Source organism: Amblyraja radiata, chromosome 13, assembly GCF_010909765.2.
Source record: "Amblyraja radiata isolate CabotCenter1 chromosome 13, sAmbRad1.1.pri, whole genome shotgun sequence".
Classification (NCBI taxonomy): domain Eukaryota; kingdom Metazoa; phylum Chordata; class Chondrichthyes; order Rajiformes; family Rajidae; genus Amblyraja; species Amblyraja radiata.
The window spans coordinates 57,466,427-57,491,865 of NC_045968.1; the positions used below are offsets into that span (position 1 = coordinate 57,466,427).

Below are 25,439 nucleotides of genomic sequence, written 5' to 3' on the forward strand. Positions count from 1 at the left end.
GACTCTTTGAATCTATGAATTTGACCGTTCTGCTTTAATCCTGTACTTATATCATTTGAGAGGTTGTTTTTGCATCCCACCCCAAATGATGGATCATTTTCCTTTCTGGTATCCATAAAGGTTGTTTGTGAAATGAGTTTGGATGAGTCCTTGTGTGCATGGAAGTGTACCATAAGGTTGCCCTTCACTAGGAATTATTTGAAATTAAAGTGCCAGCGATGCCAAAACTATAGGATGTGCAGAAAGTGCCTGCTATGGAATGGGTATTCTTCGCAATGCTTCCTACGATAGAGTGAGTTTCACTTTGCTTCTAAATCATTAGTCGCTAGATTGGTGATATTTGATTATAGTATACGTCAGTCACGGTGGCGCAGCGGTAGAGTTGCTGCCTTACAGCGAATGCAGCGCCGGAGACCTCGGTTCGATCCCAATTACGGCTGTCTGTATGGAGTTTGTACGTTCTCCCCGTGACCTGCATGGGTTTTCTCTGAGATCTTTGGTTTCCTCCCACATTCCAAAGACGTACAGGTTTGTAGGTTAATTGGCTTGGTAAATGTTAAAAATAAAAATTGTCCCTAGTGGGTGTAGGATAGTGTTAATGTGCGGGGATCGCTGGTCGGCGCGGACCCGGTGGGCCGCAGGGCCTGGTTCCATGCTGTATCTCTAAACTAAACTAAACTAAACTGAACTACATCTTAATTGAGAAAATGTTCCATTGTTCTGTACTACTCTTAGCTCAATTAGTGCAATTTTACAAAGAGGTTGATTTTATATGTGCCAAGCATTTATGAGAAACTGAAAGTACCAATTACATTGTGGACGATATTTTATCAAATGGATTGATTAATAGAGATTATGTATGGGTGGCCTTTGTTCCACAAAGCATTTAGTTTATTAGTTTAGAGATACTGCACGGAAACAGGCCCTTTGTCCCACCGAGTCCACACCGACCAGCCATCGCCCCGTACACCAGCATGATCCTACAGACTAGGAACAATTTACAATTTTACCAAACCCAAACCTACAAACCTGCACATCTTTGGGATGTGGGTGGAAACCGGAACACCCGGAGAAAGCCCAGGCAGATCACGGTGAGAATGTACAAACTACATACAGTCCTGTTGTACAAACTATATACAATCCTGTTGTCAGGATTGAACCCGGGACTCCGGCGCTGTACGGCATCAACTCTAACCATGTGCTGCTAAGCAATGGGAACTTAAACATTGTCCATCTGTTAAAAAACTATTAACACTATTCTTTATTTCTTTCAAATAGGGTGGTTTCTCCACAATGGTTGAAAACGACAGCTGGTGCTCTGACTGAAATTCCAGAAAGCACTCCACCTTTAATCTAGCACAGTGTTTCGTTATCCCAACTTTACTGTAAGTCTCAGTTCCTATGGGACAAAGGATGTTGACTGATGCATGTAATTACCTCCTCTAATATTGCTCTCCACTGTCTACCATGACTGACAAGAATAGATGAGGTTTAGCCCAAGTCTGGGAGAGTGCACAGTATAAAATCCTCCTTGTATTGGTGAGCCATCTTTTAACATTTATTTCGACTCCAGTAAGATGGAATACTAATTGAACAAATAAACGGTTCACCTGCTGTGAACTGGTGGTTAAAAGTAGCTCTTAACCTCCTCGCTAATATTCACTTAAATTGTTTAAATTGATATATTTAAGATGATTACACTCTTAGCACCACTGTTTGCACTTTCTCACTTTCAATTCAATTGTTAAGGCTCTTAGGCAAATTAAGCTGCACCTGTGAATTAGTCCATGAGAAGCGCTTTAAAGAATGCAAAGTAATTTTTTGATAGACAGTAAAATGTCATTGGCAACAACTTCTGAAACAATAATTAGCAAACGTGTAGGTTTAGAATGTAACTCTCTCTCTCCCATTATATATCAATGGCACTTTCACATTTTTCCATTTTCCACACAGAATTATATTAATTTCGGAAGACACTAAAAAAAATTGTCATGCACCGTGACATTGTTAGCGCAAGTGCTTAGCGTTTATATTAGTTTGATTATTATCCGGCATTCATTCGCTATTTATTTTTAGTATTTGCATTGGTAAGGTTGCAGTAGTAATTAGCCATATCAAGGTATCAGCCTGTTCAGAGGTACAATATCAGTTATCAAGTCTTTTATAATAATATCATTTATCATGATATTAATTTCCTCTCTTCATTGTCGGCTCTGCAGTTAATTCTAGTACATGAAATTATAGCCGATGAGAGCGGTTTGCTTTATTCTCTTGTTGTCAGGTAGGACACACTGTTCAGTTTCCACGCAGCATTTCCCCTTAATCCTACTTTGATCCCACTTGACAATAGACCCAGCCATAAGTGCAAAAAAAAAAATCTGCAAGTACATAATACCATATTCATTGGATCTAAACTGCATCTTAGAATTTGTCGGAGGGGTCGAGATGCTTGGGGAAAGAATTCCAGAGCACAGGGCTGCATTTCTGAAGGTGTGGTCACTGGGATTATTGATAAGTATGGTAAGCAGAAGGAAGAAGGAAATAAAGAACACACAGGGTCTGAGGATTATAACAAGGCGTGAGCTTGCAAAAAAGAAAGAATGAACATTTTAAAGTCAAACATACCATTGTTGATTCACAAGGTCATAAGGTCTTAAGGAATCGGAGTAGAATTAGTCCATTCGGCCCATCAGGTCCACTCCGGCATTCAATTATGGCTGATATATCTCTCCCTCCTGACCCCATTCCCCTGCCTTCTCCCCATAACCTCTGACACCTGTACTAATCAGGAATCTATCTATCTCTGCCTTAAACATATTCACTGACTTGGCCTCTACAGCCTTCTGTGGCAAAGAATTCCACAGATTCACCACCATCTGATTCAAGAAATTTCTCCTCATCCCCTTCCCAAAAGAATGTCCTTTAATTCTGAGGCTATGATCTCTAGTTCTAGACTCTCCCACAAATTGAAACATCCTCTCCACATCCACTTTAACCAAGCCTTTCACTATTCTGTATGTTTCAATGTGGTCCCCCTTCATTCTTCTAGCGAGTGCAGGCCCAGTGCCGACAAACACTCATCATAGGTTAACCTACTCATTCCTGGGATCATTCTTGTAAACCTTCTCCAGAGCCAGCACATCCTTCCTCAGATACGGTGCCCAAAATTGCTCACGATATTCCAAATGCGGCCTGACCAGCGCCTTCTTGAGCCTCAACATGCTAACAGGTAAAATGGGTTAATGGCGCAAATTAAGATATAGGCAAGAGAAGTTTTGAGAGAAATAAACATCACCATTCCACAGTTACATCCTTTTAAATATGAATAATAGAAGTAAGAATTTGTATTCATATAGTAATTTTCTCATTATTAGGACATGCCTCAGTACTTCAAGTTACAATGTCTGAATGTAGTTACTATTGCACAAGAACCATGGTGGCAAATGATATACTCACAATATGATATTATACACATCAGTATATTATGTAAATGCCCAATCTATTTTGGTGATAGCAAAGGGTTAATATTGGACAGGATGTGAAGTAAACTCTTTCAAATTACATTGTATGCTGTTATGTGCCTGTAAACAAGCACATGTAGCTTTAGTTTAAACGGGTGGCACGGTGGTGTAGCGGTAGAGTTGCTGCCGTACAGCGCAAGAGACCCAGTTTCCATCCTGACTACGGGGGCTTGTCTGCACGGAGCTTATACATTCACCCCGTGATCTGCGTGGGATTTCTCCGAGATCTTCAGTTTCCATCCACACTCTAAAGACGTACAGGTTTGTTGGTTAATTGGCTGGGTGTCAATGTAAAATTGTCCCTAGTGTGTGTAGGCTTAGTGGTAATGTGCTGGGATCGCTGGTCAGCATGGACTCCGTGGGCTGAAGGGCCTGTTTCCGTGCTGTATCTCTAAACTAAATAACCACTTCCCACTGAAGAGTACCAACTGAAGATTACAGAGAAGAACAATTGAAATGGAGCTTAAAGCTGCGTCTTTATTCAAAGGTTTGAGTTCCTTTTGAAAAGCACAAGATGCTGGAGTAACGCAGTGGGTCATGCAGCATCCCTGGAGAACATGGATAGGTGATGTTTTGGATTGGGACCCTTCTTCAGACCGGGTGGGGGGGGTGGGGGGGGGGGGTTGGGGGTAAAGAAAGCCGGAAAAGGGGAGGGGCAGGACAGAGTATGCCCTGTAATAGTTGAACACAGGCGGGGGGTTATTGTTTTGATAGAAAAAGGCAAGCAATGAAAAGTCAAGGAATGTAAGCCTGAAAATGATAAAGAACTGCGCATTGTTACGCTTGGAGATGGAAAAATTGTGAATTGTGTAACCATTGGAAGCAATGCAGATGGAAGGCGAGGGAGAGGGGGAAGGCCAGCTGGGGCTCAGGGGAGCGGAGGGGGGGGGGGGGGGGGGGGAAGAGAGAAGGAGGGTGTCTTGGGGGAGAAAGGGGTGGGAGAAGGGGATTGTTTGTGGGTTCATTACCTAAAATTGGAGAATTCAATGTTTATACGTTGGGTTTTTAAGCTACCCAAGCGGAATGTGAGGTGTTGATCTACCAGTTTTCATGTGTCCTCATTCTGGCAATGGAGGAGGCCCAGGGCAGAAAGGTCAGTGTGGGAATGGGAAGGGGCGTTTAAATGGTTCGCAACCTGGAGATCCAGTAGTCCACGTAGTACTGAGCACAAATGTTCAGCAAAGCAGTCGCCGAGTCTATGCTTTGTCTTGCCAATGTACAGGAGGCCACAGTGTGAACAATGGATGCAGTAGATGAGGTTGCAGGACGTGCATGTGTAGTCTGGAACAACGGCTGGGGTCCCTGGATGGAGCCAAGGGCCGATGTCAAGGGATGGGTATTACATCTCCTGTGGTTGAGAGGAAAGTATCTGGGGAGGAGGTGGTTTGGGTGGGAAGGCATCAGTGAAACAAGAAGCTGCAGAGGGAGCAATCTCTGCAGAAGGCAAAAAGAGATGGAGATGGGAAGATGTAACGTGAGGGGGGGATTCTTTTCGAGGTGACGGAATCCACAAGTTCACAAGTTCACAAGCTATAGCAGAATTAGGCCATTCGGCCCATCGATTCTATGCCGCCTTTCAATCATGTCTGATCTTTGCCTCCTAATCCCATTTTCCTACCTTCACACATAACACATAACCCTTGCCACCAGTTCTAATCAAGAATGTATCCATCTCTGCCTTCAAGATACCCACTGACTGGGCCTCCCCAGCCCTCTGTGGCAATGAGTTCCACAGATTAACTACCATCTGACTAAAGAAGTTCCACCTCATCTCCTTTCTAAAAGAGCACCCTTTAATTCTGAGGCTATAACCTCTGGTCCTAAACTCTCCCACCAGTGGAAACATCCTTCCACATCAACTCTATCTATACCCTTCATTATTCCGTAAGTTTCAATGAGGTCCCCCCTCAACCATCTAAACTCCAGCGAGTACTGGCTCAGTGCTGTCAAGCGCTCATCATATGCTAACATACTAATTCCTGGAATCATTCCTGTAAACCTCCTCTGGACCCTCTCCAAAGCCAACACATTCTTCCTCAGATATGGGGCTCAAATTTGCTCACAGTACTCCAAATGGTGCCTGACCAGCGCCTTATAGAGCCTCAGCATTACATGTCTGTTTTTGTATTCCAGTCCTCTTGATATAAATGCTACCATTGAATTTGCTTTCCTTACTACCGATTCGAGTCGCAGATTAACTTTTTGGGGGTCCTGCAACAACATTCCCAAGTCCCTTTACACCTCCGATTTCTGGATTCTCTCTCCGTTTAGAAAACAATCTGCGCCTTTATTCTTCTTCCCAAAATGCATGACTACGCACTTAACTACACTGAATTTTATCTGCCACTTCTCTGCCCAATCTCCTCACATGTCCAAGTCCTTCTGCAGAATCCTTGCTTCCTCTGCACTACCTGCCCCTCCACCTATCTTAGCATCATCTGCAAACTTGGCCACAAAGCCTTCAATCCCCTTATCCAAATCATTAATATACAATGTGAAGAGAAGTGGCCCGATCACCAACCCTTGTGGAACTCCACTAGTCACTGGCAGCCAACCTGAAAAAGTCCCTTTTATTGCAACTCATGGCCTTCTGCCATCCACCCAACCCGCTATCCATGCTAGAATTGGATTAGGAAGTTCAGCAAGTCCCTAACAACACTCAGCAACTTCTACAGATGCACACTTTACTTTTTCCCTATAGGATTATTTTGACTCCAACTTTGATATCACAAACCTCTACAGACACGCCGTAGAAAGCATTTAATCAGGATGCATCACAGCCTGGTTTGGCAACAACTCCGTCCAAGACCACAGAAATTGCAAAGAGTTGTGCACATAGCACAGATCATCACACAAACCAAACTCCCTTCAATTGACTCCATCTACTCTTCACGCTGCCTCGGCAAGGCCAGCAGCATAATCAAGGACCAGTCTTCTCTGCTCTCCAAGCTGGCAAGAGGTACAGAAGTGTGAAAACGCACACCTCCAGATTCAGGGACAGTTTCTTCTCATCTCATCTGTTATTAGGCAACTGAACGGTCCTCTCATCAGCTAGAGTGTTGTCCTGACCTCCCATCTACATCATTGGAGACCTTTGAACTTTCTTTAATTGGACTATCAGACTTTCTCGCACCAAATGTTGTACCTTTAATTCTTTAACTGTGCACTGTGGATGGTTTGATTGCAATCATGTATAGTTTTTGTTTTTACAGGATAGCACACAAAGAAAGGCTGTTTACTGTACGTCAGTGCACGTGACAATAGCAAAATAAACTAAACCAAAACCTTGTTGGAGGATGCATTGTTGGATGCGGAGGCTGGTGGGGACCAGGGGAAGCCTATCTTTGTTGCATCTGTGGGGAGGGGGAGTGAGAGCAGAACTATGGGACAAAGTGCAGAGAGTTCCATCTATGACAGCCAGGGAAACCACTAAAGAATAGAATGAATAGAATGAACAGAATGCCTTTTATTGTCATTCAGACAAGGTTTGAATGAAATTTATTTCCTACAGTCAAGACATTAGAAAAAAAACCAAGACACACACTTAACACAATTTACATAAACATCCATCACGTTCTTCTCCCGCGGTCCAGCAGTCCAACTGCAGCGTCGAGGTGATTGGGGCTCACGATGTTAAAGCCCCGCGGCGGGCGAGGGTAAGTCCTGCAGCCGTTTAAGCTGCGCGGGGCGATGTTAGGCCCCGCTCCGTGTCCTTTAAACCCCGCGATTCCAGTAGGAGAAGTTGCTGTTGCGGGAGCTCTGGAAAGTGGTCTCCCACCAGGGACCTGCGAGCTCCCAATGTTCCTGTCCACCGGGCCTGCGGCCAGAGCCTCCGAAGCTCCGAAGTCGGGTTGCAGCCGCGCACCACCACAGCTCTCCCCGCTCCGAAGTCGGCCAGCTCCGCGATGGCGAGTCCGCAGGCTCCGCGACTGGAGCCCTCAGGTTGGTTCCGGTTGGAGGCCGCCGCCGGCTCCATGATGTTAGGCCCAATGACACTGGAGACCCGACAGGGAAGAAGTCGGGTCCCCGTACAGGGAAGAGATTAAACGGTTAACCCCCCCCTCCCCACACATATACACAGCTAAAAAAATAATAAAAATTAGAACCAAAAGCATACATCTAACGGGACAAAAATGAAAAAAAGACAGACGGACTGCAGTCGAGCCGTTGCCGTTAGGCACCGCCACTCTGCTAAATGACTCAAGAATGAGGACATCTCAATTGAAAGCCGCAAATTGGGAGCAGATGCGGCGGAGATGGGGACATTGGGAGTAGGGGATAGCATCTTTGCAAAAGACAGCATGGAAGAAGTGCAATCCTGACAAGTGTGGGAGCCGGTAGGTTTGTAGCAGATGTCAGTCGATTTAGTATAGTTTAGTTTATTGTCACGTGTACCGAGGTACAGTGAAAAGCCTTTGTTGCATGCTAACCAGTCAGCAGAAAGACAATTTATTCAATATTCTTGTCTGAAGAAGGGTCTAGACCCGAAACGTCACCCATTCCTTCTTCCCAGAGGTGCTGCCTGTCCCGCTGAGTTACTCCAGCATTTTGTGTCTATCAGTGGAAATACAATACATGATTACAATCGAGCCATTCACAGTGTACAGAGAATAACGTGAATAACGTTTAGTGGAAGATAAAGCCAGTAAAGTCCGATCAAATATAGCCTGAGGGTCTCTCCCCGGTAATGGAGACAGAGAGGTCAAGAAAGAGGAGAGGTCTTGGAATAAATCTTGAGTTCCTTTACTGAGCTGAAGAACAGATTTTATCAAACACCTCGTTGCATGTCAGATTAAGATGTCGACATGACATGAGTGTGCCAACTTGTAACTCGTTTGATTACAATGTCCAGTGTGACATATTGAACAGGTACCAGGCTTTTCTAATAGGAATGGAAAGAAAATGAATCTGCAAAGTTGCCTATGACTTTGTTGTGCTTTACTTATTTATATTGAAAATGACCATTAGCAGAGTTTGTTAGAACACATTATGTACTTCTGCTGGTGTAGAGAATTGTTCAAATCTTATAAAGTGCATTTTGGATTTCAAGAAAAAAACTCTAAGCTGTAAATAATGCAGGGAAATAATAATAATTCATAATTATTATTAAAATGATAATTCATAATTCTGAATTCATAATTCCTGTCTGAATAAAATGTGTGTAAATCACTGTCAAAAACTGTTTATTTGCTATTGTTACTTGCTGATTCTAACAGATTTAGAATTCCCCAATTTCGTTAGTCCATCTTAATTTGCAACCTGACAAATGCACTTAGATTTCTGAGAAAACACTGTGAATTAATATATTACAATTTGTGGTCAAATTAATATTTTTGCTTAAAATCAAAGCTCGAGTATTTATCGAGACTGATAATGAATATTTTGCTTGGGCAACCTACAACCCAGTGGTAGGACTAGCGATTTCTCTAACTTCAAATAACACTTGCTTTTCCTCTCTCTGCATCCCTCTCAATCCTCGTTCTCTGACTAGTTTCACTGTCCTCCTGATTAAATTTTACTTTGTATGCCTCCTTGTCACCTTCTCCCAGTGATTGATACATTAGTTTGTTTAGTTTAGTTTAGTTTAGAGATACAGCGCGGAAACAGGCCCTTTGACAAATGCACTTAGATTTCTGAGAATTTCTCGGTGGGCGGCGTGACTCGCGTCGCAGCGGCCTCTGCAGTCCGTTTGTCTTTTTCTTATTTTTTGTCCCGTTTTAATGTAGTTTTTATTATTTTTTTGATGGGGTATGTGTGTGTGTGTGTGTGGGGGGCGGGGGGGGGAACTTTTAAAATCTTTCCCCTGCACGGAGAACCCGACCTTTTCCCTGTCTGGTCTCCGTTGTCGTTGAGGCTGCAACGTGGAGCGGCCTCCAGCAGGAACGTCCTGGGTCTCCAGTCACGGAGCTGCGGAGCTACTCACCATCATGGAGCTGGCCGAGTCCGGAGCGGGAGGAGCGGTGGTGGCGCGCTGCTGTGACCCGACCCCCGGAGATTCGGAGGCTTACCGCAGGTCTGGCAGACAGTAATATCGGGAGCCCGTGGGTCCCTGGTGGGAGACCGCTTTTCGAGGCTTCTGCAACGGCGACTTCACCCGCCCGAGTCGCGGGGTTGAAGAGTACCTGGAGCGGGGCCTTACATCACCGCCCGGCGCGGCTTCAACGGCTGCGGGACTTTGCTAGCGCCCGCCGGAGGCTCCAACAACAAGACCCGGAGCGCGGCCTTGCATCGCCCGGCGTGGCTTTAATGGCCGCAGGACAATTGCCATCGCCCGCCGGGGGCTTTGACTCTGACATCGGGAGGGGAATGGGGAGTGCAGGGGAGAGATATGTTTTTTTGCCTTCCATCACAGTGAGGAGGAGATGCACTGTGATGGATGTCTGTGTAAATTGTGTTGTGTCTTGGGTCTTTTTTTCATGTGTGTATGACTGCAGAAACAACATTTCATTTGAGCCTCTATGAGGTTCAAGTGACAAATAAATTGTGTATTGTGTATTGTGTATTTGGCCCACCGGGTCCGCGCCGACCAGCGATCCCCACACATTAACACTATCCCACACCCACTAGAGACAATTTTTTACATTTACCATGCCAATTAACCTACAAACCAGTACGTCTTTGGAGTGTGGTAGGAAACCGAAAATCTCGGAGAAAATCCACGCGGTCATGGGGAGAACGTACCAACTCTGTACAGACAGCACCCGTAATCGGGATCGAACCCGGGTCTCCAGCGCTGCATTCGCTGTAAGGTAGCAACTCTACCGCCGCGCCACTGTGACCACCTTTACGATGGCCTTTATGACTGCCTTTATATTCTACTTTTGATATATTATATCTAATGATATATTCTACCTTTGACAATGATATACCCTCGACGGTGATATATTCCAACTTTGCCCCAAACTTTGCCCCTTTGATGTCTCGGATTCACACCTTACTCTTCCTTATCTCTTACTTCCCTCTTCCCTAGATCTCTGAAGAAGGGTCTCGACCCAAAATGACACCCATTCCTTCTATCCAGAGATGCTGCCTGTCCCTCATTGTTACTGAAGCATTTTGTGTCTAGCTTCAGTGTAAATCCACATCTGCAGTTCCTTCCAACACAATGAATAATGGTGCCAAATTCTGAAATGTGGTTCATAAATCACTTCCTCCTTATTGCTAGTTATTAGAAATTTTGATTTATAAGAAACAGGAAATGAAGGCATGAATTACATGCTGTTTTTTTGTTTCGAGCGCAGGAAATTCCATGAGCAATATCTTTTTACCGCCCTTTTCACACCCATTTCCCAGCAAAAATCAATCTCTTTCAGGGCCCAGGATTTGACCATGATCATTTTCACGACTGCTCTGCTCCTTCAGAAGCAGCAGACTCTGGATCCAACATCCAGTTCTGGTTGAAGAGCTTGTTTCCATACATACCTCCGCTTGGTGTCTTTGACAAGACGTGACACACCCGTCCCAGTGAAATGAGAAACTTTGAATGATGGGCTGCTCAGGGATTTGGAGTAATGACCTTTTAGTTGATCGTAAAGGCTCTAGCGTGTGTAATGATGAGCTGGCTAAGGAAAGGTTAAAAGGGGTTAACTGAGATTTCTGGCTTTGATGAGCAGTTGATATGACACAAACGCAGCTTTTCACTCTTCTCAGAATAACTAAGCTCTAAAATAAAAAAAAATATTGGCAGGCTTTGAATCTCCCAGGTGGGTACAGTTTGTGCATCAACATGTTTTAACTGCGTGGAATCTCTGCAGCGACTGCTGCTAAGTATCTTGCAATTCTGTGACAATGTGTAGTGGATTGTATTAATTCCTTTATCAAAAGAAATAAAGTAAGCAGACTAAAATGTCGACTGTGAATAACCAGTTGAAAAGCAACCAACTTCGGAACCCTTTTAATATAATTATCTTCCAGCATATTTCTCATTGATATGTTCAAAAATGGTGCCAAATATTTTTTTTAGGTACTGACAGCTTTTAGTGGCTGCAACCATCTTTTCTTGTCCTTTGGTTTGCCACAAATCATCTTATGGAAAAGAGGAAAGTAAATACTGAGGTTAATCTAATTTCCTCTGCGTTCAGGCAGGAAGTGTTTGTTGCCCTGGAGCGAGATCATAGTGATAATCACAGTGAAAGGAGGAGGAAGCCAACCTGTGAGTCACATCAGTAAACACCTGTAACCATGAACATTTCAGGCCACACAGACAGCCAGAACTTGGCACTACAATTCAATATTTCCTCAACACAATATGTTAGAAATAACATTTAAGATAAAGCCAGTTCTGATTTTGCGCTTTGATTAAATGAGTGATACAATAATTTAGCCGCTAATGTGTTTAGAATATGCATACCTACAGACCATTCAGTGCCCAGAATTGACACAAAAAGCTGAAGTAACTCAACGGGACAGGCTGAATCATTGGAGAGAAGGAATGGGTGATGTTTCAGGTCGAGACCCTTCTTCAGACTGTTGAGTCTGAAGAAGGGTCTCGACCCGAAACGTCACCCATTCCTTCCATCCAGAGATGCTGCCTGTCCCGCTGAGTTACTCCAGCATTTTGTGCCTAACTTCGGTTTAAACCAGCATCTGCAGTTCCTTCCTACACATCCAGTGCCTAGGGTGGCTCAAAGCCTAATCTTTTCCGAAATGACATCCAAATATATCCATGGGGCATGTTCCATAATGCACTATGTTTATTGACTAAACCAGCATGTGGAGGACAGAGTAGCCAGGAGAATAGAGGCTCATGTGGTGATCTTGCTCTCACCAAATTACAAAGAATGAACAATGATAATTTCAGCAAAAACTAGGCATGAATATAAACATATGCAAATAAAAAAGAAAAGGAAAAGAAAAATAACAATTTAAAAACATGTAAAGGATATTTGGGTAATTTATCTGCGTTTCATAGATAGTTAACTGTTCAAACTGGATTAACGTGCTTTGGCAAAATGTTGAACTTATTTTTATTTTTTCATTCCTTAGTGATGAAATTGCGCAAAAATTTGGAGGATATCAAAAATGGCTGTTCAGCATTCAGTCCAAACTGCAACAAATTTTTTAAAAGGTAGGCAATTGGCCTATTCCTACCCGTTCTGTTAAATAATTTACCTTTGTAGATTTTTGCAATGACAAGTTCAAAGCACCTCTTGCCTTCCTTGGCATGTTTTATTTGAGAAAACGTATAATTTTCCATCTATGCTGTAGAAACTTTGCAAGTGCTATGCTGTGGCGGTCCCTGGGGGTTAGGCCACCCCTTGGGTCATCCCCCTCAGCTCTTGAGGGACAGGGACAATTGTCTGCCCACGCGGTTTCCCGGGTCTTGCTCGCGGGCGTCTGTGTGCTTGCCATGATTCATTAAAATGACTTCTGAACCTGCCTGGCCTCTGCCCTTTTCCTGACCTCATCCAGGCCACTACAACTGGTGACCCCGACGTTCATCACGCATCGTGATGGAAAACAATGCCGTTGCGCTGAAGCTCCCGACTTTGTGGACCGAAGAGCCTGATATCTGGTTCCAGCAGGCAGAGGCACAGTTTGCTCTGCGAGGGGTGGCGGTAGATGAAACTAAGTACTTTTACGTGGTCAGCGTTCTTGACCAGGCGACTGCGAGGCGGGTTAAACCTTACCTCAGTGCCCCCTTCGTTAACTAACAAATATAGGGTATCTCCTCCAGAGGCTACTCCATCCCCTGCACCTGTTGGTCGGTTGCCCGTTCCTGTGCCGGGCATGGTGTGCACCCGGGCTGGTTGCCACGTGTGCCCTCCTGTCCATTTCGTGCCTCTGGTCCTTGGGGGCGTCCTGTGGCAGTCCCTGGGGGTTAGGCCACTCCTTGGGTCATCCCCCACGGCTCTTGAGGGACAGGGACGTGGGTCTGCCATGGGGTTTCCCGGGTCCTGCTCGCGGGCTTTCTGTGTGTTTGCCATGATTCATTAAAACGACTTCTGAACCTGCCTGGCATCTGGCCTTTTCCTGACCTCATCTGGGCCACTACAATGCATTACATTTTATGACTGGGTCAATATAATTTGTGTAGGTTTTTAATATATTTACTTCCTGAGATTTTTCTTATATCTTCCACATTTCTCACTGCCGCATATTGTGACTTTGACCAGTCTACATCCCCCAGGTAGTTTGGTTTCAATATGTGTTTTCATAACATGAATTAGTTATAACACAATTGATGGATTAGGGAACACTATCTGTACTATTTTGGCCAAATTGGTTATAATGTGAATTTAATTGGGGAACTAGCAATCCACTTAATACTTACTTTGGGAATTGACAAGCAGAAAAAAATCTGTCAGGAGAAAAAATCTATTTCATGTAACTTCCCCACAGTTTCAAGTTTTCAAGTTTTCAAGTTTATTGTCACGTGTACCAATTGAGGTACAGTGAAATTTGAATTACCATACAGCCATACTAAAAAAAAGCAACAAGAAACACAGCTAAATAAAAGTTAACATAAACATCCACCACAGCGGATTCCTCACGTTCCTCACTGTGATGGAAGGCAATAAAGTCCTAGCTTCTTCCTCTTTTATTCTCCTGCGGTCAGGGTGTTTGAACCGTCCGCAGTCGGGGAAATCGAAACTCCCACGTCGGGGAGGTTGAAGCTCGTGCGGCTTGCGGCTCGGAAGCCTGGATCGCCTCAACGCAGAGGGAGAACAAGGAGGAAAGAGACAAGGACTTTAAGACTTTTGTCTTCCATCACAGTGAGGAGGTGCCTGGTAGACTCACTGTGGTGGATGTTAAATCTGTGTTATTTTATTCTATGTTATGACTACAAAGCATGACATTTCGTTCAGACTGAAAAGTCTGAATGACAATAATGGATACTTTGACTTTGACATTTTAGTCCCCGAAGTCAGTCTCTAACCAGAGACCTCGAGCTCCGCGATGTTAATGTCCGCAGGCTCCCGCGGTGGAGCTCTCGAAGTTGGTCTCCAGCAAAGGCAGCCAACTCCTCGATGTTAGGCCGCAGTGCAGACGGAAATACGATACGGGAAAAAATCGCACCTCCGTCGAGGTAAGAGATCATAAACAGTTTCCCCCAACCCACCACCCCACCCCCACATTATACAAGCTACAGAAAACTAAAAACATACATTTAACACACAAACAAACAACAATGAAGGAAGGGACTGACATCCATTGCTGGCACCACCCGACGTTTCAGAATGAGTCTCTTAAGAGCAGAGCTGCTATTTTAACTGTGGTTGTTCGTTGGAATTGACAAGCAATTGCTTCTATTGGCACTTGTTCTATGATGCTCTGTTAAACAATGTCTTGTGTAGCCATTATTTTCGGCTTGCAGTAACAAAAATAAATTTAGATCTATAACAAAGATTATTATTTTTGAAACATTTTCCAGAAAAATAACTTTGTTATTGTCAGTCTGAAACTCCTTAGTCCCTAATCTCCTTTATCCATTGACATAATTGTTTTTATAATATCATTTTCTACAATGCGCCTGTCGCCTTATAACAGAACTATCTCTAACTGGAGCGGCAAACTCAATGTAATCTTATTCAGATTCAGATTCAGATTCAGATTCAGATTCAGATTCAGATTCAGATTCAGATTCAGATTCAACTTTAATTGTCATTGTCCGTGTACAGTACAGAGACAACGAAATGCATTTAGCATCTCCCTGGAAGAGCGACATAGCATATGATTTGAATAAATATTTACATTAGCATATATACAGACATAGTGTTTTTCCTGTGGGTGGAGTGTCCGGGGGGGGGTGATTGGCAGTCACCGAGGTACGTTGTTGAGTAGAGTGACAGCCGCCGGGAAGAAGCTGTTCCTGGACCTGCTGGTCCGGCAACGGAGAGACCTGTAGCACCTCCCGGATGGTAGGAGGGTAAACAGTCCATGGTTGGGGTGAGAGCAGTCCTTGGCGATGCTGAGCGCCCTCCGCAGACAACGCTTGCTTTGGACAGACTCAATGGAGGGGAGCGAGGAACCGGTGATGCGTTGGGCAATTTTCACCACCCTCTGCAATGCCTTCTGGTCGGAGACAGAGCAGTTGCCGTACCATACTGTGATACAGTTTGTAAGGATGCTCTCGATGGTGCAGCGGTAGAAGTTCACCAGGACCTTCTTCAGATGGACCTTCCTCAGGAAGAAGAGACGCTGGTGAGCCTTCTTGATCAGAGTTGAGGTATTGTGGGTCCAAGAGAGGTCATCGGAGATGTTAACACCCAGGAACCTGAAGCTAGAAACACGTTCCACCTCCGTCCCGTTAATGTGGATGGGGGTGTGCGTGCCGCCCCTGGACTTCCTGAAGTCTACAATGAGCTCCTTGGTCTTCTTGGAGTTAAGGGCCAGGTTGTTGTCAGCGCACCATGCTGCTAAGTGCTGGACCTCCTCCCTGTAGGCCGACTCATCGTTGTTGCTGATGAGGCCAATCACCGTTGTATCATCTGCATACTTGATGATGGTGTTAGTACCATGTACAGGTGTGCAGTCATAGGTGAAGAGGGAGTAGAGGAGTGGGCTCAGCACACAGCCCTGTGGTGAGGGTTGAAGAGGTGTGCTTGTCTAACCTAACAGACTGTGGTCTGTTGGTTAGAAAGTCCAGTATCCAGTTGCAGAGGGAGGGATCGATGCCCAGGTTACCGAGTTTGGTGATCAGTTTAGATGGTATAATGGTGTTGAATGCTGAGCTGTAATCGATGAACAGCATTCTTACGTAAGTGTCTCTGTTGTCGAGGTGGGAGAGGGCGGAGTGAAGTGCCGTTGAGATGGCATCCTCCGTACTCCTGTTCTTGCGGTAGGCAAACTGATAGGGATCCAGTGTGGGGGGTAGGCAGCTTTTGAGGTGTGCCAGGACCAGCCTCTCGAAGCACTTGGTGATGATGGGGGTAAGTGCAACTGGGCGGAAGTCGTTGAGGCTTGCCGCAGTGGAGTGTTTTGGCACTGGCACGATGGAGGTGGTTTTAAGGCACGTGGGGACAACTGCTTGGGCAAGTGACAGGTTGAAGATGTCAGTCCAGACGTCTGTCAGCTGCGCAGCACAGGCCCTGAGCACGCACCTGGGGATTTCAGCACATGCCCGATTCATTTCATTAGTCAGTCTTATAATCTATGTGTCAGGACATTACAAGAAAACCACACTTGCTTTAACTGGAATAATTTATTTCATACATTTGATTTTCCTTTGAAGTTCTATTTCTATCATGGCCTATCCTAAGTGCCCTGCAGTATCTTGCTATTTACACGTCACTCTGTATTTTCTGCCATGACTCATATTATATCGTGTAAGTGTAGGATTTATTTTTGATACATTTGAAGTAAGAACCATCCTTTTATCCTCTTTCAGGTGTTCAACTTCTGTGACAGCTTCTGAATAATAACAACCCTCATCAGTGATTACCAAGCATGTTAGTATAATTTATAAAAGTTCTAGAAGAGTCAAGTCAAGAGCGTTTTATTGTCATATGTTCCGAATCAAAACAATGAAAGTCTTACTTGCAGCCGCAAACCTAACATAGTAAACATGTCCAAGATACCCTACATGCTCTTCGGCTCATCAATGACTCCCGCTTTCTGAGCCCCCACTCCCTCATCTTTACTATGGATGTTCAGTCACTCTATACCTCCATCCCTCATCAGGAAGGCCTTAAAGCCCTCCGTTTCTTCCTCGACCGCAGAAGTATCCAATTTCCCTCTACTAACACTCTTCTCCGCCTAGCAAAGCTGGTCCTCACCCTCAACAACTTCTCCTTTGACACCTCTCACTTCCTCCAAGTCCAAGGCATAGCTATGGGCACCCACATGGGCACCAGCTTTGCCTGCCTCTTTGTAGGGTACGTTGAAAAATCCCTTTCCAGGCTTACACTGGCCCTATCCCCGAACTCTATCTCCGTTACATTGGTGCTACCTCCTGCACCCGTGCAGAACTCATGGACTTCATCAACTTCACCACCAATTTTCATCCTGAACTCAAATTTACTTGGACCATCTCCGACACCTCCCTCTTCTTTCTTGATCTCACAATCTCCATCGAAGGAAATAGACTATTGACAGACGTCTATTACAAACCCACTGATTCTCACAACTATCTCGAGACACTTCTTCCCATCCTGCTTCCTGCAGGGGCTCTATCCCCTACTCCGAATTCCTCTGTCTATGGCGTATCTGCGCCCAAGATGAGGTGTTCCATACTAGAACATCCGAGATGTCCTCATTATTTAGGGAATGGGGTGTTCCCCTCTCCCATCATAGATGAGGCCCTCATTTATGTCACCTCAATACCCCTTGCTCCGCTCTTGCTCCCCCTTCCCCTAGTCGCCGCAGAGATAGAGTCCCCTAGTCCTTATCTTCCACCCCATCAGACGTTGCATACAACACATAATCCTCCGGAATAGCTGCCATCTCCAACGGGATCCCAACACTAGTCACATCTTCCCATCTCCACCCCCTTCCGCCTTCCACAGAGACCGTTCCCTCCGCAACTCCCTGGTTAAATTATCCATTCCACCCAAATTGTCCCTAGTGTGTGTCAAAAAAGATAAATAAACAGTAAGAATGTAAAAACTAAAAACAAGGCCCCCAAGTCTATGCAGTTGGGAGCTTATTTGGAGGTTGTAGTGTTTAATAGCTTGATGGTTAGGTCATAAGTTCATAATGTCATAAGTGATAGGAGTAGAATTAGGCCATTTGGCCCATCCAGTCTACTGCGCCATTCATTCATGGCTGATCTATCTCTCTCCCTAACCCCATTCTCCTTCCCATCACCTCGGACATCTGTACTAGTCAAGAATCTATCTATCTCTGCCTTAAAAATATCCACTGACTTTGCCTCCTCAGCCTTCTGTTGCAAAGAATTCCACAGATTCACCACCCTCTGACTAAAGAACCTAAAGACTCTGACTATAGAACTACAACCCTGGGTTGTAGGGAAGAAGCTGCTCCTGGACATGACAGTTTTCAGGCTCCAATGCCTTTTTCCTGATGGCAGGCGTGAAATGAGAGTATGGCCAGGGTGGTGTGGGTCTCTGATGATGCTGGCTGCGTTTTTGAGGCACGACTCAGGAATAGATTGGGTAAAGACACAGAGTCTTTTTCCCAAGAGTAGGGAAATCGAGAACAAGAGAATATACTGTACGTTTAAGGTGAGGGGTCAAAGATATAATAGGAACCTGAGGGATAACTTTTTGACACAAATGGTGGTGGGTATATGGAGCGTGCTACCGGAGGAGGTAGTTGAGGCAGGTACTATCATAAAGTTTTAAAAACATTTGGACAAGGATGTGGATAGGATAGGTTTAAAGGGTTATGGGGCAAGTGTGGGCAGGTGGGACTAGTGGAGATGGGGCATGTTGGACAGCGTGGGCAACTTGGGCCAAAGGGCCTGTATGACTCCATGACTCCTGTAGATCCTTTCGATGGTAGGGAGGTCAGTACTCTTGATGCACTCGGTAGTGTTCACTACTCTTTGCAATATTCTTCATTTCTGGGAGTTCAAGTTGCTGAACCATGCCGTAATGCAACCAATCTGTCACATGATCAGTCTGAAGAAGGGTCTCGAACCGAAACATCACCATTCGGTCTGTCCAGAGATGCTGCCTGTCTCGCTGTATTGGCTCCAGCATTTTGTGTCTGTCACTTATGTTACCTCATTAGGACTTGAATGGCATTTTCAGAACTGTCATTGGGGTGGGAGGTTGCAACCTTCACGTGGCCCGCCCTATGTCGACGAATGCAATCAACCAGGCGTGCACACTCAAATAAGATCAAATAGAACAAGTTGTCGTACAACTTTAGGCTGTGCACACCTTACGCAACAAGAAGAAGAACTGTCATTGGGTTATTTTCAATAAACTGTAAATACGGAGGAGAAGGGCATTTTCACTTTTACTTATTGGGTGCCTTAGGTGGCAAACTGCTGTGGAGCACATTGCTGGCCAAAGTAATGGAAGTGACAAGTGACATTCACCCACACGCACGGTGGCGCAGAGGTAGAGTTGCTGCCTTACACTGCTTGAAGCGCCAGAGACCCGGATTCGATCCCGACTATGGGTGCTCTCTGTACAGCATTTGTACATTATCCCCGTGACATGTGTGGGTTTCCTCCAAGATCTTCGGTTTCCTCCCACACTCCAAAGACGTACAGACATTTAGGTGAAATGATTTGGTAAATATAAAAATTGTCCTTAGTGTGTGTAGGATAGTGTTAATATGCAGGATCGCTGGTCGGGCCGAAGGGCCTGTTTCCGCGCTGTATCTCTAAAAGACATTCTTCACAACTCAGTTGGTTGTTGGCCTGTAAGGGAATGGCCAAAAGATGAGTTTTTAGAAAAGTTGCAATTCAGAACCATGGCCTGTTGTCTTAATTCAAGAACGATAAACAACACACAAGCCAGGGCACTTTATAATTGTGTTTTACATGTGATCATATTTCTTGGAATCATTAGGAAATATGTTCTTGGCTTTGAACTTCCTGGCGAGAGGAAGGTTAAAGAGATGAGAGGAGCAAACTGAAACCCCAAACAGGAAAAATAACTAAATATAATAGGCTAGAACGTAGCCAATTACTTCACCCTAAACTTTGAGCTTTCCTTGAGAATACAGGGTCCCAAACTTGATGGCCTTACTTTCCTAGTGGTTTCTCAACTATACTGTACAGAGCCAAGGTTTTCACACAGATGGTGCTGAGTGTATGGAACAAGCAGCTAGAAAAGGTAGTTGAGGCAAATAATACAACATCATTTAAAAGACACTTGGATAGCTGCACGGATCAGGAAGATTTCGAGGGATATGGGCCAAATGCAGGCATATGGGACTATCATAGATGGGGCATCTTGGTCAGCATTATTGAGTTGAGCTGAAAGGCTTGTTTCTATGATGTAGGGCTCAATGACGGGGTGGGAGATTGCAACCTTCACGTGGTCCGCCCTGTTTCGACGAATGCAATCAACCTGGCGTGCTCAATCAAATAAGATCAAATAGAACAAGCTGTCCTACAACTTTAGGCTGTGCACACCATACGCAAGAAGAAGGAGAAGAAGGGCGCAATGACTCTATAAGAAAAGAAATTGACACCGTTGAGGGGTGTCAATTCATCAGCGATTCTTCTTCATTGCACATTTAGTTTTGAATCTTGAGATCCCCCTCACATTAGAAACCTGTGCTCAGAAAGGTAATCTGGGTCTGACTGCTTTCTCTTTCCCACCTTTGCTGACCTTGCACCAGTTGTGGTAGGGAAACAGGAAGGCAAATTGGAAGCACTGATCAGGAAGGTGGAACCAACAGAACGAATGATGGTAAGAGAAATAGAGAAACAGAGAGAATGGCATGGAGTCCTTGCAGGATGTACGGTGGGAGACTGTGTGGTCAAAGTAGATGTGGTAATCAGTGGGGTTGCAGCAGATATGAATTGGTAACCTCTGTCCTAAAAGAGAGACCAATATATTGAGGAAAAGAAGTAGCAGAGCCAAACCTTGTGAAGGTAGAAGCAGAGCGAAATTTGGCAATAATGATTTTTTCTGGTCACGGCAAGAGAGGAAAGTAATACTGTCACCAATGTTACTGGAGGAAAAAAGTTGAACAAGGGACTGAGGATGAGTGTTTTATTTATCCTAAGCGGTCACGGATGCTCTTATGACTCATGTAGATTCATGGTACATTTATAAAGCAGCACTGCGCAGAAAAACAGTGACATAATCAAATAAAATTGACATTGACGATTGACAAAGGAATATCTTAAAGGAAAAGAGAATAATCGAGAATGTGAGAATTCATGGGCCATGCAGCAATGATGGACAGAGCCATGAATAATTTCACCCAGAAAGAGGAAAAGGGGAACCTGTCCTAAGAATACTAGACTTGTGCTGTCCTGGTTATTATATATACAGCCAAACATATAATCTGTTGCTGTCAAAATCCTGAGTTCAACCTGAAGCAAGGTAACACTGAAGTGAGACACAAAAAAAGCTGGAATAACTCTGCAAGTCAGGCAGCATCTCTGGAGAAAATAAAATAAATAACCCTTCTTCAGACTGAGACTCAGGGGGACTAGTCTGATTTAATGATCAGCCAGTGTCCAGGATGATCCAACCTTTGATGTGTATATTAATCAGTGCATTAATTTTCAGAATTCAATTTTCTTCAGCGTGGCATCAATATATTTTAATAATACAATGACGTTTTTGGCGATTTAATCTTGTTTAATGAGAGCAGCCTTGTGATTGCAGATGGTCGGCTGTGATATGGAAAGATAATCTAATCTCTGATTGCATCTCTTCCTTCCCCTTTACATGCAGGTGTGTAGTCCAACCTGTTGGATGAGTTTGTTTGCACAAGACATCACAGATGAGGGTCTTACCCATTCATGGCTGATTGCACACAGAGCGAAACGCAGGTTCCAACGTCAACCACTGAGACACGCAGGTGTGAGCAATCAGTGCAGATCAGCAGTAATCCTCAGACACTGGAATACTTTCAGCAGAGGCAAACCCAGCTGCATACTTTCAGATGAATGAACTGTGTCAGACCTGGCTACAGGCAGCCGAGCTCTGCCTGCTGCTAAATATATACTCACAATAAACTGTGAGCATAACACGTCCTCTGATTTGTGACATTATTGATCCACCTTTTGTAGTTTAATTATTTTTGTCATTAACAGAATAACTGATTAACATCCCCCATCAGTGATATTTTTTAAGATTTTTCTATTTTTGAAAGCTGAGAATCAAATTTAGAAAGTATATGTTTTTGACATCAACATTGGTGATTTATCCGGAAATCCACCACATTTTTAATCACTTTATCAGCTGATATCTGTAATTGTTCCTCATTTTAAAATTAATGGTTATTGGTGTGGGTGCAATTAGTGGTCCTCAATGGTCATTTCTCACTCTGAGAAGGCAAAAGAAGCTGTTGTAACAAATGCTTTACCTCAGGACCAAACCACATGCATGGCAACTGAACAAAATGGACACTTGGACAGAGATGTGATCAGGATATTTTTGACTAAAGCCCCTGTCCCACTTAGGAAACCTGAACGGAAACCTCTGGAGACTTTGCGCCCCACCCAAGGTTTATGTGCGGTTCCCGGAGGTTGCAGGTGGTTGCCGGAGTTTGCAGGTAGTGGAAGCAGGTAGGGAGACTGACAAAAACCTCCGGGAACCGCTCGGAAACCTTGGGTGGGGCGCAAAGTCTCCAGAGGTTTCCGTTCAGGTTTCCTAAGTGGGACAGGGGCATAAGCGTGTTCATGTTATAACTCTCGGAACACGATTGAGTGGGAAAATAAACTGCTTCTTCAAGATTTAAATATTCTCTGCAAATTGTTTTACTGGTGTTTTTTGATTTTAATACAGTTTGATAAAGTAAGCCAACGATCACGGAAATGTACAGACAATGAATAATCAAAATGTTAAAAAATATATTATGAATTTAGTCTAATTGAATAAAACAAATTTCAAAATATTATTTTGTCATTCTTTCATTTTGAGGTAAATCAGTTCTTGCGGAAAGGTTTGTTCATAAACTGATGAGAAATCACCAATCTTCATGTCTCAAGGATGTAAGAAAACTCTAAAACTGAGGAGAAAAATATTGGTGAGGTAGCAATGTTCATTGCTGTCCAAATTTGGCCAATATATTCATTTTATGTAGCTGAATAATAACAATTTCAAAATAACTTCATATCATTGCTAGAAATGTTATAATTTAAATATAAATATTATAATTAAAAATGTATAGTGTCTGACATGAAATTCAAGTAAGATATTGGTGGGGCAGCATCTATGGAGCGGAGGAATAGGTGATGTTTCGGGTCGTGACTCGTCTTCAGACTGATGTGGGGGTGGGGGGGGGGGGGGCGGGAAGAAGAAAGAAAGAGGCGGAGACAGTGGGCTGTGAGAGAGCTGGGAAGGGGAGGGGAAGGAGGGAGAAAGCAAGGAATACCTGAAATTTGAGAAGTCAATGTTCATACTGCTGGGGTGTAAACTACCCAAGCGAAATATGAGGTGCTGCTCCTCCAATTTGCAGTGGGCCTCACTCTGGCCATGGAGGAGGCCCAGGACAGAAAGGTCAGATTCGGAATGGGAGGGGGAGTTGAAGTGCTGAGCCACCGGGAGATCAGGTTGGTTAATGCGAACCGAGCGGAGGTGTTGGGCGAAGCGATCGCCAAGCCTGCGCTTGCTCTCACCGATGTAGAGCAGCTGACACCTAGAGCAGCGGCTGCAATAGATGAGGTTGGAGGAGGTGCAGGTGAACCTCTGCCTCACCTGGAAAGACTGCTTGGGTCCTTGGATGGAGTTGAGGGGGGAGGTAAAGCGACAAGTATAGCATTTCCTGTGGTTACAAGGGAAAGTACCGGTGGAGGGGGTGGTGCGGGTGGGAAGGGGCAAATTGACCAGGGAGTGACGGAGGGAGCGGTCTCTGCGGAAAGCCGACGGGAGGAGATGGGAAGATGTCGCCAGCAGTGGGATCCCGTTGGAGGTGGCGAAAATGTCGGAGGATTAATTGTTGTATGTGACGGCTGGTAGGGTGGAAGGTGAGGACAAGGGGGACTCTGTCCTTGTTACGAGTTGGAGGATGGGGAGTGAGAGCGGAGCTATGGGATATAGAGGAGACCCTGGTGACAGCCTCTTCTATAGTCGAAGATGGGAACCCCCGTTCCCTAAAGAATGAGGACATCTCCGATGCCCTGGTTTGGAACACCTCATCCTGGGTGCAGATGCGGCGCAGATGAAGGAATTGGGAGTAGGGGTTAGAGTCCTTACAGAAGTAGGGTGGGAAGAAGTGTAGTCTAGATAGCCATGGGAGTCAGTGGGTTTGGAGTAGATGTCGGTCAGTAGTCTGTTACCTGCGATGGAGATAGTGAGGTCAAGAAACGGTAGGGAGAAGTCGGATATGGTCCAGGTGAATTTGAGTGCCGGATGGAAGTTAGTGGTGAAATGGATGCAGTCAGTGAGTTGTGTGTGGGTGCAGGAGGTGGCACCAAAGCCGTCGTCGATATGGCGGAGGTAGAGTTCGGGGATAGGGCCACGGTACGCCTCGAACAAGGATTGTTTGACGTACAAATTCTTTGTCACTTTTGTTAATATTAACCAGGTTAATAAAAGCTCAGTACACAAAAATGCTGGGGAAACTCAGCGGGTGCAGCAGCATCCTGGAAAATCGAAGGTACACAAAAATGCTTAATAAAATGTCCGTAAAGGTATGCTAATTGGACAGATCATACCAACTTATTTAATAAAAAGCATTAAAAGATAATTTATGACAAAGGCAACTACATGAGGCATTTTTTAATCAAAGGAAACTATGCCTTAAATGAAAACAATTTACTGCTGGCTGTATGTAAATAAAATAGGACATGTAATTCTTGTCCTTTCTTCTTGTGGTTACTGCACACCACTTTTATTTCAGTTGATATGAATTTACACCTTGACTAAGAATGCCCCATATAATGGAGCAGCAACTAGTCGGATCCGAGCAGCTACAGATGGGGATCCTTCACAGGTATGAAGCAAACAGGAGCAACTGCCAAAAGATTGTTAGTTCTGGTGTCTGGCAGCCATGTGTTTTCAGCTCCTGTTCCTAATACTCATGTACTCACGCTGGTTGTTTTTTGCTTCATTCCCTTTGGGAGCTTGAACATTTACAATAATTGACTTGTAATTAGAGTGTATTTGTGATCTGCTCGACAACTAATTGTGCATCGAGGGAAAAAAGCTGACACCGGTGAAACTACTGTAGCTTGACCCTTGATTTGTAACGGAGCGATGTGGTAAACAATCTGCCAGTGTATTGCCCAGGTGGATTCAGAGCGGCAGGTTAATCTCGCCTTTCTGCAAAGAGGAACAAAACTTCTTGATGAAGGGACAGATGTGTTTAATTGAGTAATTTTAGTGCATTCAGACATGTACTCGGAAACCAAGAGTACAAGGGAATCTCATC

General features: G+C 44.5%; 1 long non-coding RNA gene across 5 annotated transcripts in view; it reads left to right on the plus strand.

The window, feature by feature from the left end:
• The window catches only part of LOC116980069, a 294,722-nt gene extending 272,094 nt beyond the window's left edge, over nucleotides 1-22,628 (plus strand). For 4 of the 5 annotated variants that reach the window (XR_004413849.1, XR_004413848.1, XR_004413852.1 and 1 more), the window contains 4 exons: nucleotides 1,279-1,385; nucleotides 12,507-12,588; nucleotides 16,852-16,912; nucleotides 21,797-22,628. This is a non-coding gene — a long non-coding RNA (uncharacterized LOC116980069). The remainder of the gene's footprint in view (nucleotides 1-1,278; nucleotides 1,386-12,506; nucleotides 12,589-16,851; nucleotides 16,913-21,796) is intronic. The other variant, XR_004413850.1, reaches the window with a different exon arrangement.
• The last annotated feature ends 2,811 nt before the right edge of the window (nucleotides 22,629-25,439 follow it).